General features: G+C 59.3%; 1 protein-coding gene across 18 annotated transcripts in view; it reads right to left on the minus strand.

Annotated features, from left to right (window-relative positions):
- BRSK2 (BR serine/threonine kinase 2) overlaps nt 1-17978 on the minus strand; it is a 61278-nt gene that overhangs the window by 26111 nt on the left and 17189 nt on the right. For 2 of the 18 annotated variants that reach the window (XM_077862913.1, XM_077862917.1), the window contains exon 1: nt 7728-7908. The exons of the other annotated variants lie outside the window; for them this stretch is intronic. The gene's annotated coding sequence lies outside the window, so the exon portion shown is untranslated. Of the gene's footprint in view, nt 1-7727; nt 7909-17978 lie in introns of those variants that run through there. 18 annotated transcript variants of the gene reach the window in all.

Consider the following 17978-nt stretch of genomic DNA (forward strand, 5'->3'; position numbering starts at 1 on the left):
CCCTTAACGGACCACACGTCCATAACTTTATGTGGCCTCTGCGTCCTTCCACGGAGCACGGTCACGGCCGTCCTTCCCAGCTCAGCTCAGGCCCTCCCCTGCTGTTGGGACGGACGGGCCTACAGGCCAGCCTCTCCCTGTGCGTGTGAGCGCGGCCCAGAGAGCGTGGGGCTGCCCAGAGCCCAGAGCAGTGCCAGGCAGGTGCAAGGAGCTGGTGGGCCACACAGGCCTTCGTGGGCAGTGCCCACGGGCCGGAAGCTTATGAGCGTGCTCAGGGAAGGACAGATGGGCTCCTGCACCCCGGCAGGGTGTGCCCGCTGAGCCCCCCACGCCGCCCCAGCTCCCACCCCAGGGAGGCCTGCAGACTCCTGGGCCTCTGGTGGCCGCCTTTGATCCGGCCCCGAGCCCTGTGATTCCCGGTCAGCAGGAAGAGCACAGAGGACAGAGCAGGAGGGGGGTGGGGGGTGCCAGCAGGTGTGCTGTTGGCCTCCGTCTGTGATTCAGGCTGGAGGCCCAGGGACTCACTGCCCACAGGCCGGCACCAGCCCTGCCTCCAGAGCCAGAGTCAGCAGCAGAACCTCTGCGTGGCCAGTCCCCAGAACAAGGCTGACAGGCCAGGAGGAGCCGGAGCAACAGGCAACAGAAGCTGCTATCCCAAGGGGGACAAGCTCGTCCAAGGCCCGAAGGCCCAGGACAGATGCCAGATGGGTGGCCAGACACCTGGAAGGAGACAGCAATGGCCCAGAAACGCCTGGAGCGTGAGCCCGAGGACCCCACAGGGCAGAGCTCCATCCCTGGGCATGCGCGGAGACAGGTGGGCACGGCCTTGGGCCGGCTCTGCAGGCCAGCTCCTGGGGCGAAAACGGGCGGGGGGTCGTGATGTCCCCAGACAAGAAGGAGCCCCGTAATCAGGGCCCAGGCAGAGGGTATCACGCAGATGGGACGGTGCGCTCGGGCACACGGGCGGGCAGGGGCTCGCCGGGTGCAGGTGGCCGAGGACACACCTACACGCACACCTCACACAGCAGCGCACACTCGTCCTCACAAGGCAGGAATCCCAGACGTGTGGGGAGAAATGTCCTGCTTCCAGGAAAATAAATGGGTGTCAAAGGGACAGGGCGCTGACGCTGCGCTGGCCAGCTCTCTGGAAGCAGAGCTGTGCAGCTGGTACACGGCTGCCCAGAGGCCAGAGGCCAAACGGCCCAGCAGACGAGTTGTGCCAAACAAGCCCCACTGGCCTGCCCCCCAGAGCTGCTCACGGGGCTGTCGGCCTGACCACCGGGAGCCATGGCCAGGTGCGGGGGGGCTGCCCTGGGCACGGTCCTGGAACTGGGGCAGCCCCTTCCCTGACTTCATCTTATTCCCCTTGCTGCCTCTGCCAAGGATGTGTTCAGTCCCCACAGACTCCTACACACCCCTCAAAACCCAGCGTAGAGGTGCTCCTCCTTAGTGAGGTGTCCTGCCAGCCTGGGCTGTGTCCCCTGGGGTGGGGTGTTTGGGTTCCTGGCAGTGCTGCCACTTCCCTGGAGGCAGGAAGTGACTGTGTGCCCTCAGGAGCCCCCTACGCAGGCTCGAGATGGTGGGAAGACAGCTTCTGGGGGGAAGCCCCCCATCACTCTCCGCCCCCGCCCGCCTCGGCTGAACCGTGTCTGGTCTACTGTGGGGGAAGCTGAAAGCAAGGTGACCACACAGCGGAGTGACCATGAACCTTCCCCACAGGGCCACTTTAGGTCATTACCCGCCCACACCATGAGCACGCATGCCCTGGCCACCTTCTCTGAGTGTCTACTATGTGCCCGGTGTTAGGGTCCTCCAGAGAGAGGAACCTGGGACCTGGAGGGATGAACGAACATATGCCGCACACGGGCCCCGTGATGTGGTCAGCCACGCCTGTGCCCGCTGCCCTGCCAACTGCCACGGACCAGGGCACGTGAACCCCACAGCCTCTGTGGGGACCTGGGAACACCACCGGCCCTGCCTGCAGAGTCCCAGGAAACGATGCACACAGGGCTCCTGCACCGGGGGAATGGAGCGCAAGGGAGAAATGATGGCTCTTCTCAATCAAATCACCAAATATCTAGATCGATGGAGACCTGGGGAAGCCCCTCCCATTGCTGACTCAGGTACCCTCAAGATTCGACTGGCCCTCGACCCCCTGCACCGTCTGCAGGGCTACCCTGCCCCCCACCCCTGCACTGTCCGCAGGGGCTACCCCGCCCCCCCCAATGTCCACAGGGGCCGCATCATCTGGCCCTCAGGGGAGGAGTGTCTGCCAGAAGGTCCTCCCGTGGCTCCCCACCTGCGGCGGCTGGCGATCCCCCTGCCCCTCCAGAGGAGGCTGAGAGCAGTGGACATGGGACCCAGGGCAGGAGTGGGTTGCAGGCTCCCATGCGGCGAGCCGTCCAGACACAGGAGTTTCCAGGGAGGAGGGAGGCTCCCTGGAAACTGGAACCCGCCTGAGAACTGAGGCCACTGTCCGAGGTGCTGACGGAGCCCACAGCCCCGGAAATCACACGGGGGACCACCCCCGCGGTGTCAGCTGGTCCTTGGGTGTGGGGGACAGGCGACAGCAGCTCCCACTGCGGGTTCTGGGGAGGGAGACTCATGATGGGGGGGACAAAGGAGCAGGGCAGCACGGACCCAACCTCATGGGGCTCCGTCCATGAGTTGGGAGAAACCAGCATCCAGCCACCAGCGCTCACAGGGCCACTCCGAGGGTCACTACCACCTGGGACAGGAGGCCATCCCTCCTCCAGCACGAGTGGCCTCCGTCACCTCTGGGAGCCTGCAGCCGGCTCCCAGGACCACAAGCACAGCTGAGAGTGACCCATTCTCTGCCGCACTGTGGGGCTCCCCTCATGGGCATGTGAGGGCACAGTCCCTGTGGCCTGCGCAGCACACATGCCTGTCTGGCTGGGGTGGACGGGCCCAGTGACCCCTCCTGCCTGGGCTCTCCACACCAGCTGTTGGAAAAATAAGTCAGCAGGGCTGGCGGCCCAGAGCCAGCCCCATGTCCCCCAGGCTGGGCTGCCCACAGCAGGCAGGGCAGCGGGAGAAGCCGAGAGGGCAGGCAGGGGCAGGGTGGGACTGTGAGTAGGGGAGGGACTGAGCAATACTCCCCCCACCCAGCATCAGGGCACAGTATCCTCACGGGAGCAGCCTGGGGCCATGCTCAGAGCCCACAGGCTGCCCTTGACCATCATGGGACCTGAGCTGCCCAGGCTCTGCTCCCAGGTGCCAGGCAGCCCCACAGGGGAAGCTCCAGACACAGCAGGTGGTCTCAGCTGGTCCTTAGCAACCTTGTGGTCCTGCCCTGGCCACTGTCCCCACATGCACAACTGCCCCATGCCGAGGCCAGGATCCACAGGCCTGGATCTGGACGCAGAATCAAAAGGGAGGGACCAGGCATGGTGTTCCCCACGGGCCAAATGCCTCTGATGGGAAGTGGATGCCTGTGGGTGGGAGGGGGGGCAGCCAGAGGCCGTGGGCCACAGAACCATCTGGCCCAGGGGAGCTTCCCAGAGAAGCTGAGCATAGAGCTGAGCCCGGAGGAAAGTGGATTTGGGGGGCTGCAGAGGCCCCACTCCCAACTCCCAGGAGCAGCTCATGGGCACAGGCCATGAGCACAGACCGTGCCCATAGGGGTGCGGATGTGTGCAATGCTCCCAGCTGCACCTGCCCTGCAACCTCTGGCCTGGTTGTGGCTCTTCCTGCCACCTTGTCACCCTGCCTCCCCAGACGGCAGCAGCAGCCTCCCAGAGGACCCCTAGGGACCCCACATCCTGGAAGCCCACCTTCTGGCCACGTGGCCGCTCCTGCACTGCACCACCCTGGCCTGTGTGGACAATGAGATGTGGCAGAAAGAAGCCCTCATCCTTCAGGGCAGGTGGCTGCTTTCGGGGAACCAGCTTCCTTTCAGGGTCTGTTCCCTGGGATCCCTGCTCTGAGGAGCCCGTGGCCTCGTCCTGAGGTGACGCCCTGTGGCCAATAACAGGCTTCCAGCCAGTACAGCCTCAGCCCAGCTCAGCTATCCCTGGATTCCCCTGACCCTCAGGAACCATGAGACAAGGTTCACGTTCTGGGGGGACCTTGTTGGGTAACAGGTAGTGAAGATGCTCTGCCCTCCAAGCACCGGGCTCCAGCTGAATGCCCAGGCCAGCTGCACCGCCCGGCAGTGGATGGCCTGGTGGCCCAGGCAGGTGCCCCGAGACTAGTGCCCCAGCCTGAGTGTCCTCACCTCATCTGTGCAAGTAGGGAAAACAGCCCGCCCCACACAGGCCCTTGTGCACAGCACGGGCTCTGTTCCTGACACTCTGGGACCTCCTGTCCGCCACAGACAGCCCCAGGCACCCACCTGGCTGTGTCCCAGGGCGAGAGCCTCTCTGCCATCATGTCTCAACCCCCAGCTTGCTGGGCAGCCCTCCAGCCTGGGTCTGAGGACTAACACCCCCCGGGCCAGGGCAGGGGTTGGTGTGTGGCTGGGAGGGGACAGTCAGTTGCATGGATGCTGGTGGTGCGGAGGAGCTGATGGTGCCGGCCATCTGGTTCCTGCTGGGGCACAGTGCAGCCCGGTCCCGGGGTGTCTGTATCCTTCTCCCTTCAACACCAGGGCAGTTCCTGCCACTGGGAGTCTGCTGAGAAAAGCGAACCTCACCCTGCCCCATTTCCTGCACCGACCCCACCCCTTCACCTGACACAGAGCCCCCTCCACTGTGGGGCTGGACTGGAGGCCACCCCACCAGGACAAGGTTAGGGTGTTCTTTGCGCCTCCTGGCTCTCCCCTACCCCTTCCTCACCCCCACACTCTGCCTCGTCTAGGGCTGGGGCACCCATGGAGGCTGCAGGAGGCCCTGGTGATGCCCACGCTCCAGGTGACCACCAAGGGCTCCTGGCAGCCAGCTGAGCCACTCCTGAGCCCACGGGCAGGAAGCTGTGGTGCAGAACTGGGGACACCGTGGGATCTGCCTGGGGCCCCAGACCACAGATAGATCAGGTAGGAGGTGGAGTGGACGGTGGCCTCAAGACGTCCTAATGCCTGGACCCCATGAATGTGGTCTTATTAGGGGGAAAAAAAAGACTTTGCAGAGGTAGATTTGTAGATGTCAGTGTGAGTGTCTCAGCACTTAGGGTGGCCCTAAACTCAGGACAGGGATTCTATGAGAGGCACAGAGAGCGTGCCACACACACATGAAGGCAAACGCGGGACACGGCTCTATGGGCCAGATGGACAACACGCCCGGGCATGGGGGGTGTGGGGGGGAGGCCTGGACCAGTCCCTACAGGTGAGCAAACGAGACGCTCGTGTTCTGGCAGCCGGGGCTGTGGCAGTTTGTCACATGGGCAGTTCCACGCCCGTGATATTTATCTTGAGTTTTCTTTTGTCTGGAACCTGATGCATCTAAGGGTCTCTGTTTCTCCTTCGACAACCCCAGCTAAGCACATGTCTCCAGACCCCTCTCCATAGCGGGACCTTCTCTCCCCCCGACACACACTTGGCAAACTGCTATGCCCAGCCACAGTGAGCAGCTCCCAACAGCATTCAAGCACACGCATACACACACACACACACACACACACACACACACGCACGGGCTGTTGACCCAGCAGGAGTCTGGGGACTTTGAGGACAGGGTTTGCAGGAGGTTCGGGTTCTGCTTCATTGGTAAGAGGCTCTCACTACTGCCCTGCCTGCACCAGGCACAATCCTCCCCTCCAGGGGGGTGAGCTGCACTCAGTCATCTGGGGCCATGCTAAGGCCCTGGGGCAGGGTGGGCTCTGGGAGGGGGGTTGTGGTCAGGCCTGGATGTGGCCGCCTGTTCCATCCATGCCACTGGCCTAAAAGGACGTTCCTCAGGATCTTCCACTTGAACCTTGATCCTTACAACCACCCACTTCCTTTCTCAGAAGAGGAAACTGAGGCTGGGCCTGCCTGACCCTAGAGCCCATTCTTCTACCACTGCCCAAGGCATTAGGATAAACCTGCCCATGCCTGGGCCTGGGGGCAGTGCTTCCCCTGCTGGTGCAGGCACAAGTCCCACCCCCCAGCACCCCCAGCACAGGCTTAGGGTGTCAGCGGGGTGCTGAGCAAAGATTTCAGGGGTGGGGGGGCGGGGCGGGGCAGGAAGCCTAAAGGTACAGAAGGGAATGAGTTCAGGTCCCCAGCCCCTGCTCCTGACCTGGTGGGGGGTGGGGGGAAAGGTGTCCTTTCAGCACCACGGACAGAGACTGGCGTAGCCTCTGCCTTGGGGGTCCCGGGACAGCAGGCGACGTGCTAGGGGCTACATGGCACCCTGGGAAGCATCTGTCAGTGCACCCAGGGCACCTCCTGGAGCCACACCCCTGCTCTTTCCTGAGCCTGGCACCAAGGCCTGCCGGCACCACATTCTGGGGGGCGTGGCATGCTGGCAACCAGTAAACCCAGGATATCAGTGGAGCGCACACCTCCCTGACGGCCCTTCTGGCCCCAGAGCTCTGGCACCCGGGCACTGGGTGCAGGTAAGGCCAAGGGACCAGCCCTGGGAGGCTGGAACACCTCCCTCTGGGTGGGGGGAGGTGCTGCAGGAGCCCCCATTCCTCCTGGAAGGGCATCCTACTTGTGGCAGCCTGTAGTGGGGAGTGTCCAGGAGGCCAGGACCTGCGGGGGGGGGGGGCTCACTGCACTCACAGCGCCAAACGCCCCTGGGGTGAGGTGTGACAGGGGTGCCCCCGGGGTGAGGTGTGACGGGTGGAGCCTCGCAGAGGGATGGCTGCCTGCTCTGGTCTCCAGAGGGTCTGAGACCCCGGCTCGGGGAGACTGCAAGGTCCCTCAGACCTCCAGTGGGATGACATCACTGCCCAGGTCCCCCTGGGGGTCCCCGGGCAGGAAGCCCCCCCATCCCAGTCCTGGGTGGTCCTAGGCAGCACCTCTTAACAGCAGAAGGCTGTGCTGGGAGCCAGTCCTGGTTATTCCACTGCAGGCGTGTGAAAGATGGGGGTGTGGGCCGTGCTGAGGCCTTGCCTCCCCCACCCCGGCTGCCTCCCATGAACAGACAGTAGACCAGGCACCCCGCTGTCTGTGCCCTCTCCAGCTGCTTGACTCCCACCCCCACCAGCCTTACCCTCCTGGTAGTGGCCGGGCTGGGGACATTCGGGAATGGAGGCCCAGCTGTAGGCTATACGCGGGGTGTCAGCTCCACTGAATAAATGGCTACAGGCCCCAGTGTCCTCCCAGCAGTTCCCCCGCACTCTGAGAGGGCACCCAGATGCAAGACCTGTGCCCAGGAAGAGGGTTTGGGGGCTCCTCACCCCCCACATACCCACAGGGCCCGCCATCGCTCTCTCTTCTCTCCCAGGCCCTGGTGCAGGGCCCCGAGCTCCGTCTGGCTTCCAAGGCCACTCCTCTGCAGGCAGAGGGCAGCTCCTGTGACTGCGGGGGTGGGGGCACCTGTGGGGATGGCGGGGGCACCTACAGGGGTGGGGGTGTGGGGTGGGGGTGCTCCAGCCCCCTGTTTTGTTCCCAGGTTCCAGGAGCACCCCTGCCCTGCTGCCCTGGATGCCCCAGGTCCCAGCCCAGGGGTGCGGGGACCCAGCGGACTGGCTTCAAATGCACCTCCGCAGCCTCCCGGCTGCATCCCCGCCGCCCGCCGCCCCTTTGAAGTTGCCCAGACATCAAAGCGCCCCTGTTCTCACAGCACCGAGCGTGGGCCTGCCTTCTCCCCATCCTCCCCCTTCTTCCTGCCCCCACTGACCTCCTCCGGTGGTGCCCCTGGGCCCCTTGCCCCAGCTCTGGGAAGTGGGCAGTGTTGGGCTTCAGCCCTGCTTCTTCCCCCAAACCCTTCCTCCTCCTCCTCTATTTGGGGGGGGGTGCCCGGATTCCGTGCCCCACCCCCAACCTGCAGGGGCCCTATCCATCCGCCATGAGGCCCACGTTTCCGAGCTCCGTGGAAGCCTCGCCGGCCGGGTCCACCAACACCCCCACACCCCACCATCACGCGGCCAGCTCCAGGTTCGCACCCACGCACGCTCCTCCTGGGCTGGGAAGGAGGCCCCGACCGGGTGGGGGGGGTACCCGGGAAGGGGACAGGGAGGGATGGAACACTGGCCCCCAGCAGCTCAATCTCAATATAGATGCCGCTGTTTCCTTCGCCCACCAGGCGCCAGGGGGGAGGCGGTGGCGCGCGTCTCTTGGGAGACAACTGTTCACGCTCTGAAAAGGAACCTCTCAAATTAAATTAATTAAGGCCTGAAATATTTCACACCCGCTGCAGCCGCTGGGCTGCCTCTGCCAAGCTCCCCGCCCTCCCCACCCACAGCACCCAAACACCACGTGGGGGCCGGCCACCCCTCTGCAAGATGGGCTGGAGCCCCTCCTCCTGCTGCCCTCGACCCATGGGAAGAGAGGTGGGGGGGGGGGAGGGCGGTAGGCGGAGAGGCCAGCTCCCTACCCACCCCCATCTGTGGCTTCCCGCCTCCCTGGCTATTCCAGAGCTCCTTGCGTAACAGTGCAGCTCTTCTGGTGCCCAAAAGCCCTTCCCAGGGGGAGCTGGCCATCTCTGCAGCCCTGCAGTAGGCAAGGAGGGCTGCAGTCATCAAAGCCTAGTCCCCTCCCAGGGTGGGGGCTTCAGTGGCTCCTTCAGCCTTGGGGGGTATCCAAAACCTTCTCCTGCCTATGGTAAAGATGGCATGAGGACCCCCACACCCAGTGCAGTCCTAAGCATCCTATATTTGATCCCTCCCCCTCCCAGAGGCAGTCTGGAATTGCACTCATCAAGAGGCCCAGCTGTGTAGCCAGGGGTTCAAGCAGAGCCACAGGGTCTCCACCGTGGGGTCGGTCCAGTCCACCCTCTCTCCACAGCCCAGAGTCAGCCTTCAGAGTCTTGGCATGGATTCAGACCCAGAGCCAGCTGAAAATGAGAAGACAGTCGCACATGCCCCCTCCTCCAAAAAAGCCCCATCTTGGTTCTGCACCCAACTGGAAGATGCTGGTAAGAACCGCCCACCAGAGCCTCAGGGCTAAGAACTTTCTTGCCAGGAGCCAGGTAGAGGGTTGAGGGGTCATGGCCCTCCTGGGGACACAGACCCTCCTTCCCTGTGAGACACTCAGAACAGCCTCTTGAAGTCAAAGCTGAGAAAGGTGGAGATGCTGGGTGCCTGCTGGCCCCCAAGGGGGTGTTGAGCACCAAGGTCTCCAGGCTCAGTGACGAGGCAGTCTCTACCCCCACCAGAGGCTGGCATATTCAGGAGTTACCAGAGGCGTCTCCTAAGTAGGCTATGAGGTATCCTTCAGAAGGTGTCTCCACTGTGGACATATGACAAATCCAAGAAGGAAGCTGGGAGGAGGAAGATGGGCCCCAAGGGGACTTTGCTGGCCAGGTGGTGGAAGAGGAGGCATAGTTGGGTGGAGTTCGGGGAGAAAAAGGGAGGGCAGGGACAGATGCTTGGGGTGGGGGGACTTTGGGAAGAGATCCAGGCTGTGGGCAGGTGCCCTTGTGTTTGTCTCCTGTCAATGCCACCCTCTGGATTAAAAAATGAAGGAGCCTAATGGTGGAGAGGAGATCTCAAAACATTCTGGAAACAGAAAGCAGGGGGCAGGTGATGAGGGACAGGACAAGGACTGGGTACACCAGTCTCTGGGGGACCCAAGAGAAGCTCCAGATGCCAATGTCAGCAGGGAGTACAGGGTAGGCCGGAGAGTAGGGCTGCAAGACAGATGTGACACTTACGAAGGTGTCAACGTGAGGACAACCCAGGTTGATATCCCCCTGTCCATGCCAAGAATGGGACACAACCTGAGACAAAATGCAGTATTTTAGGGCCCAGGAGGCTGCCCTAAGCAAGTCTTCCTTGTTCTGACAGGTCTAATGCCCAGTCCCTGCCCGTGAACACACCCCCACCAGACCTACCACGCTCTGAGCTGTGAGCAGGAGTCCCCTTCCAGAGAGACCCAGGCAAGAAAACATTCCTACTTCTTACACAGAAGGAGCCACGCCACCCACCTAGGTCCCCTCATGTAGGTCAACAGCCAACTACATGCTACCAGAGGGAGTCCAGGACAGAGAATCAGAACTGACCTGGTAGAAACATCTAGAAAGATCTGATTATTGCATTGACTCACTCAGATTTAATAAGTTGCTACATCTATAAAACAAGAAATCTATAAAAAGGATGAGAAAACAAAAAAGAGCTCTAGGAAAGTAAAGACTAACTGCTAGAAAAAGCAGCAGCTGAAAGGACCAAAACACAGAGAAATGCCCATGAGGCTGAGCACAGAGATGAAGAGAAAAGGGGAACCAAGAAGTGACGACAACCCAGGAAGCTGGTATCTGATGAGAGGAAGGAGCTGGGAGTGTACAGAAGATGTTCCTGAGACCCAAGGCCCAGTGGGCATGGACATGTCACAGTAAAAGGCCCCAGAGCCTGCCCGGCCATGGAATGCATGCAGACCTACATCCAGGCACAGCTTCTGGACACTGAGATCCCGGGAGCTTAGGGTCTCCTTCACTTAGGATTTATGGGGCTTTTCCTAGTGATAGGCATTCAAAACAAGGGGGGATAAAGGAAGAAATGTCCACATTGTGGGTCTTACACTTTTGCTATACTTAGACCTAAACAGAAACTCACTGAAGTGGCTACTCAGTCCTGATCCAGCTAAAGTCCTGCACAGATCAAACTGACCAGACCCACCCTAAATGCCTGAGATGGAAGGGTAAGCCCATTCTGGAAAAGCCAAAAACTTTCCCTACTGCAGCTGAACTATCTTCCTAAATAAACAATGTCCAGCATACAATAAAAATGATGCCATATACAAAGAAGTAGAGAAATGTGACTTATACTCAAGAGAAAAAATCACCAATAGAAGCAGGCCAGAGCTAACAGAAATATTTATTAGAATTTTCAGAAAAGAACTTTAAGATAATATTATAAAAATATATTCATATATATTTTTATCTTTTCTCTCCCTCTTCTTTCCTCACAAATATATTTTTTAATTACAATAAAGGCCCAAAAGAATTAATTGGATGGGCTTAACAGCAGACTGGACACAAAAGAAAGGATTAGTGAACTCTAAGACAAGTCAATAGAAATTGTCCAAACTGAAATACAGAAAGCAAAAGAATAAAAAAACAAACAGCACATCAGAGACCTGTAGAACAACTCCAGAAAGTCTGACATAATTATAATAGGAGTCTCTTTCTAGAAAAAGAGAGAACAGAGCATAAGATATATTTTAAGAGATAACAGCCATGATTTTCCCCGAAAGCTATTACACACGTCAGCCCACAAATCTATGAAGCTCACAGAGGCAAAATCAGGAGAGAACATGAATACCCACACCAAGGCACATTACTGCTAACCCAACAGAACTGGAAGAAAAAGAGAAAATCTTAAAACTAGCCAGAGAAAAGGATGCTTATCACATCAGGGGGAGTGTCAGAAGTGCGTGACTTCTCACCACAAAGAGTATGGCCAGGAGGCAGTGGCTTAACACCTCCCCAGTGCTAAAAGAAAACCCGGAATTCTATATCCAGCAAAAATAGCCGTCAAAAATAAGGCGACATAAAAAACCTTTGTAAGGTTCTCCCCAAGAGGTCCCTGGCCTGAGACTCTGAGGACAACTGCTCTAGAGTAACCCCTAATGAGAAACTAAGGGGAAAGAGGTATAGGAAAAATATTAATGAGAATGGAAAGCAAAATAACTTTAAAAAAGACACCTGGTTGACATAAAATAAGACACAAAAAGAGGAACAAGTGTACAAAGAACAGATGGGACAAATAAACACTCCAACAAAGAAAGACTGTTGGGTGGGGGAGCCCAAGACCCTACTGTATGCTGTTTACAAGAGACACACTTTAAATCCAAGGATGTACATAGGTTGTAAGTAAAGGATCATAAAAACAGGCCATGCAAACCCTTTGCACATGGGAATGGATGGGATCACCCAGGCTGACTATCAACAGACAACACCCAAGCTGACCTTGGGGTGCTCCCAGGTAAAGAGGAGGCAGCGAAGAAAACTGGGAGAAAATGGGTAGTAGAATCAGAAGGGGAAAAAAAGGACAAACATGGAATTTCCTAAGCTAAGTGAAGAGAGGAATAGAGGAGAATGTTCAACTGTATCAAACGCTCGTTGAGTGAGGACTGAGAAGGGACCATGGGTTTGGCACCATGTAGGTCACTTTGTTAGGGTGGCAGAGTCAAGAGATAAAGAGAAAAGATGTGGGTTCAACAAGAATAACACTTTTCAGGAGCTTTAATGTAAATGGAGGCAAGGAAAAGGAAGGTAAATCAGACTGGCATCTTCCCTCCATCTGCCTGAGGTCAGGAGCTAATGGAGCAAAAGTCCCTCGAAGTGCTGAGGACAAAGGACTCCCCACGGGGGCTGAGTGCACAGAGGAGGGAACTTCAGTTCTGAGACTTAGACTGCTTCTTTTCCAAGTAACTGTTCCTAGAAGTCACCCGACAAAATGAAGTGGTAGACCAGAAGGAAACAATGGATCCCATCCAGAAGGGGGTCCTGGGAAACCCCCTGAAGGTGACCTTTTATTTTTTTGAGAGAGAGAGAGAGAGAGAGAGTGAGAGAGAGAAGGGGGAGAAGGACAAAGGGACAGAGGGAGAGAGAGAATCTTAAGCAGACTCCATGCCCAGCGCTGAGCCCGACACGGGGCCCAATCTCACAACCCTGAGATCACGACCTGAGCTGAAATCCAAGTCTTGGAGGCTTAACTGACTGAGCCACCCAGGCACCCCTGAAGGTAGCTTTTTTAGAGAAACACAGCAGTTTGATAAGGACAAAGGGCTCTCAGAAGCAGGCTACCATGAACAAATGAGAACTGGATAAAACAGATGCTCTCTCTCTCTCTCTCTCTCCTTACCAACCCCTGTCCCCCCTCTTCTACTTCCCCCATTTCTCTTTCTCTCTCCCTCTATACAAATACATACACACACATTTGAATGAGCTTATGATAAATAGTGCAATGGGGGAAAAAAAGGCAACTGGGAACTCCAGAAAAATCAAAGGACTCCAAGAAAGTCATGTAATGCAAAAGGAATGTGTCACAAATGTAAACATCCATGGGATGTTAGAAAAGAGACTCCACTCAACGGACTTTGAAATCTCTGATTTTCCCAAATCCATAACAACCAGGTCTCAGAGCAGAACCACCAAGCAGGCACACAGACACATCTTCCTTCTAGTGGGTCACATCACTCCAGCCTCATGGACAAGGGCAGGTCATCCTGGTACACACGATCTAGCCCAGCACTGAATGACATTTCCACATTGACAATTACACAAACCCTCTTTGTGATTTCACTTTTGAGAGTCAACCAACAGTCCCCAGAAGGCATGGTGTGGCTAAAGCACAGACACATGTTATTTTGGTTGGGGGGAGAGTAGACGTAGCTTTTAGGAGGATGGGAGGGAGGAGAGGAGACGCTGCCACAAGTCAACGGAGCCAGATTAATGTGTTACAAATCGAACATAGGGGGATCCCTGGGTGGCGCAGTGGTTTAGCGCCTGCCTTTGGCCCAGGGCGCGATCCTGTAGACCCGGGATCGAGTCCCACATCAGGCTCCCGGTGCATGGAGCCTGCTTCTCCCTGTGTCTCTGCCTTTCTCTCTCTCTCTCTGTGACTATCATAAATTAAAAAAAAAAAATTTTTTTTAAATAAAAAATAAAAAACAAATCGAACATAGGAGGGTAGCCCCGGTGGCCCAGCGGTTTAGCGCCGCCTTCAGCCCAGGGCGTGATCCTGGAGACCAGGGATTGAGTCCCACGTCGGACTCCCTGCATGGAGCCTGCTTCTCCCTCTGCCTGTGTCTCTGCCTCTCTCTCTCTGTGTCTCTCATGAATAAATAAATAAAATTGTTTAAAAAAAAAATCAAACACAGGAGCGCTAGGAAGAGCTGCACTGTCTGGCACTGGGGAGAGGGAGGTGCAGGGGCCACTAGGCACCACCTGGAGTGCCACTCCAGACTCGGGGGTGGGCTCCCCGCCAGGAGCACTAGAACTGAGAAGGGTTCAAAGAAGTGGCCTTGGGGGCTGCACTCAGGGAATCTCCCACACCCAGACCGCTCAGAGCACAGCCTGGAGCCCAGGACTTGCCCCGGTGAGTGCTCGTGGCCACGCGGCTGCCGCAGGAGAGAAGCAGGTAAGACGCGGCTTGTATGCACAGACTCTGGGCATCTTTCCTGCCACTTCACTCTGTCGCGTCACGCTAATGTACTGGGCTGAGAATTACACCAAGTCGGCCCCCCGGGGGGCCCGCGGAGCCCCGTTCGGGACCACGTGTGATTTGCTACACATGCACCACCTCGATTCAACATAAAGACAACCCGACAGGCAGGGCCTACACTGCTGCAGGGACCAGCGGGCAACCCCTCGGGGCAGCTGGCCGGCCTCCTGGACCTTGCAGAAAGCCTGGCCAGCACCTCTGCGCAGGTGGCTGCCCCAGACACGCCGAGACACAACTCGGGGCCACCCTGGCCTCCAACGGGGTACGGCCACTCCCCCACCTGCAGCCTAGCCTCCCAGCTGCTCCCTCGCCCCAGGCCGCCCCCCTCCCCCCGCCCACACTGCCCTGGGCAGGGGGAGGCAGCCCGTATGCCAGAGGAGGCCTGGGGTTGCCACAGGAGCCAGTAATGAACTCCGTCCATCCTGCTCTGGGTGCGGCTGGCCGTGGACTTGGAAACTCTTGAGCTGCACAAATCTGTAAGATCTAAGTACTGAGCACAGGTGGCTCCAAGCCAGGTGTTCCGGGGCTTCCCACAGCTGCCCTCCCAGGGCAGTGGCCTCAGGCCAACAGGGAAGGGGGCCCACAGAGCCCCAGTGGGAGTACCTGCGAGCTACTCATGGAAGCCAGCGAGTCCCCCTTTCCTCAGAGCAGGCCAACTGCAGGGCACAGGGCGCCCTCTGAGCGGCTGTAGGAGGGGCTGGCGAATGGCAGGATGTGGGGGGGGGGGCGCGGCCACACCCCTGCCCCCAGGAGCCCTGTTCCCGTTTGAAGGCTAAAACACTGACTAACCCAGGGGGAACTTCAGGTGTGACTTTTTGGGTAAGTGCCAATCTTAGTTCCTATGTGAAATATTTCACTTTGAAAATGAAAGTAAACTCTTCTTTTTAAATTAATTGATGATAATTGTTTTCGAGCTAAAACACAGATCAAGAGAAAGCAGTTATTGCTGATTAGCACATGACAAATACCAAACAATTTGTTATAGAAAGAAAGACCGCTCTGGGCACCAGGGTGTGACACCGGTACCAGTCCGGGGGGGGGGGGGGGAGGCTTCTCCAAGGGGTGCAGCGGGGTGGAGGCAGGGTCACCATGTGTCCCCACAGGCATCCAGGCACACGATCGCGGGCAGCCCCGCTCCCATGCCAGGCTCTGTGGATGAGCCTTGACCCCGGGGGTGGCCCCGGTCCCATGCCTGGCTGCTGGCTCCCTGGTTGGGGCTGCTGTTGGCCTTGAGCCCGCCCCTCAGGCCACGTCCTTCTCTGCACACAGCCGAGGCCCAGGAGTCAGCACATGGGGCAGAGCATCCCTGCACTTTCCCAGGAGGGTCACAGCTGCTGCCAAGCTCACCTGCCCCTCGGCCTCCAAGGGTGCTAAAGACAGCATGAGGAGCTGGTGCAGTGAGGGTGGGTAGTAGGTGCTGCCACCTGCGGGGCTGAGGTCAGGACCCCTCCTCTTGACCCCCATCAGCTCTTGGATTTGTGGGGTCAGGGGACAGCAGTGATGGGACAGTGTGGGAAGTCCCCCAGACAGGGCTCAGCCCCCACTCCACAGGCCATGCTCCATGTCCATGCCCCTCCTGACCTGCCCCTCCCCTACACTGGGTAGGGGGGCTCCTGGGGAGCTGGGGCCCGGGGTGCCTGGAGGGCAGGGTTGGCTGGTGGGAGGAGCACAGCCTCAGCATCCTGTGGTCCCAGGCACCTGCCAGGCCCCAGCCCAGCCTGGCTGCCCCACAGGTTGCCTGGCTCAGTGGCTGCACCCCCCAGTCCTGCTGGCTCTGGCTGCCCCTCCCCCGCCCTCTAGGAATACTTTTCTTAGCCTGAAAACAGTCAAATTAAGTCCAAGCAAAAAAAAAAAAAAATGAGCATTTTACCAGCTATGAAATCTGTTGGCTCCTCCACCACCAGGAGCGGCAGCCACCCCTTTGCTGCTAATCACCATCTCCAAGGGAGCACGGCAGGTACACCCCGAACTCCTGAAATGACTCCTCAGGAAAGGGACAGGAAGCTGCTCCCTTGGCTGATCCCAGGTCTTTCCTGAGCCCTGCCAGGGGCTGCCGGGGAGGTAGAAGGTGGGCTGAGGAGCACCCCACCCCCCAGGCTGCTGACAGAGGGTGGTGGGGCTGAGGCATAGGCCCAGATGAGTGGGTCAGCTCTCGGGGGTCCCAAGGAAGCCCCTGGGAGGTGGCAGGCTGTGGGCTGCCGGGAGAGGCACTGCCAGGGCCCCGGTGACGGGTCAGGTGCCCCCGAGGGTGCTCACAGGGCACTGGGGCCAGCAGCACAGCAACTCCAGGACAGGCCCTGGGAGGTCAGCCTGCTCCATCTGACCCTGGCTCATGCCCCAGCCCTGAGAGCTGTGAGATGCCAGAGAAGCCGGCCCCAGGCCCCTGGTCCTTCTCAACAAGGCCAGCTGAACAGACAGCACATGGGCTCCTACCACCAGCTGGAGAGTGGTGGGGGCCTCTGGGTGGGGCAGGAGGACAGCCCCAGCCCCCTGGGTGTCCCTCGGCCCTCCTGCCCAGGCCCTACCCATATCCCTGCCCTATGAGTATTGCTTGTTTGGGGGAGTAGCACGCGGGGGCGATGACAGGGCCTCACTGGGTTGGAGAGCCTGCCCCTGAAGTGACCTGGCTGAGGGTCCCCAAGCCTCCCCAGCCACAGGGTGGGTGGTGGCAGACCCAAGGACTCAGCTCAGGTGCGTATGTTCCCACCTGGGAACCTGGCAGCTGGGCCTCACCTGGTGCTGGTAGAAGTGCACAGAGTCCTTCCCAGGGGAGGCTCTCTCCTGCACTCTTGTGTGCACACAGACTCACAGTCATGCCGGGAAATAACCAGGTGGTCTGGGCTGAGCCCACCGGGCAGGAAGTTGCCTCTGCAGTAGGAGCCGGCTTGGCTCCACGGGCCCAGGTGACCACCCCAGAGGGCTTCCCCGCCGACCCCCCAGCGGCAGAGGAGCACGGGGGGGGGGGGGGGGGGGGGGAGGGGGGGGAGGGAAGGGTGTGTCCCCCAGGCTGGCTGGGACTCGGCCATCCTGGGGTGGCAGGTGCCCCAGTGGTCAGAAGCCAGCCCAGGGCCGCTGAGCCATGCCTACTGCTCAGCTGCAGCACTCCCGGACTCTACCCACTGACCCAGGCTCTCAGGTGTCCAGGCAGGGGCTGTGGCCCAGGAGCAAGGAGGAAAGAGGGAGAGGTGGGGGAGAGAGGGCCCGCTGGGAGCAGGGGTGAGGCTGGAGCTCCAGTGAAAGTAAGCCTCCAGTGGGTTTGCCCTATGCTCTGGGTGCAGCCGGGCACCCAGGGGGCCAGGGTGGAGGAGGCTGCTCAGCCAGGGGGCCAGAGCTCCTACCCCACCCCAAAGGACCCCCAGCTGGTCTACAAACTACGTGCAGCTTCAGCCTCATACAAAGCCCTCCCCCTCCGCTCTCCTGCCAAACCGCCATCTGTTGCCATGGCAACGAGAGCAGAAAAGGCAGGCGGGACTAAGCGCTCTCCCCCCACCCCTGCTTCCTGGCTCAGTCTGCTGGGCAGGCTCCTGGGGTTGCGGCCCCCCACTGGTCTCTGGGCCTCTCTGCCCCCAGCAGGCAGACCTGGCCTCAGCCTGCTAACACCTGCCTCCTCCTGCACAAAAGGGCAGGTGAAGGCCCCCCAACCACTCCAGCCCCCCACCCCACAACCCCCACCACAGAGCCAGCCGGCCCAGGGCAGGACCTGTCCCGCACCAGGGAATGGCTGGTGGCCGGTCTGGTCCCTGAACCACCTGCCCCTCAGGGCC

The sequence above is a fragment of the Canis aureus genome, chromosome 21 (assembly GCF_053574225.1).
Source record: "Canis aureus isolate CA01 chromosome 21, VMU_Caureus_v.1.0, whole genome shotgun sequence".
Classification (NCBI taxonomy): Eukaryota; Metazoa; Chordata; class Mammalia; order Carnivora; family Canidae; genus Canis; species Canis aureus.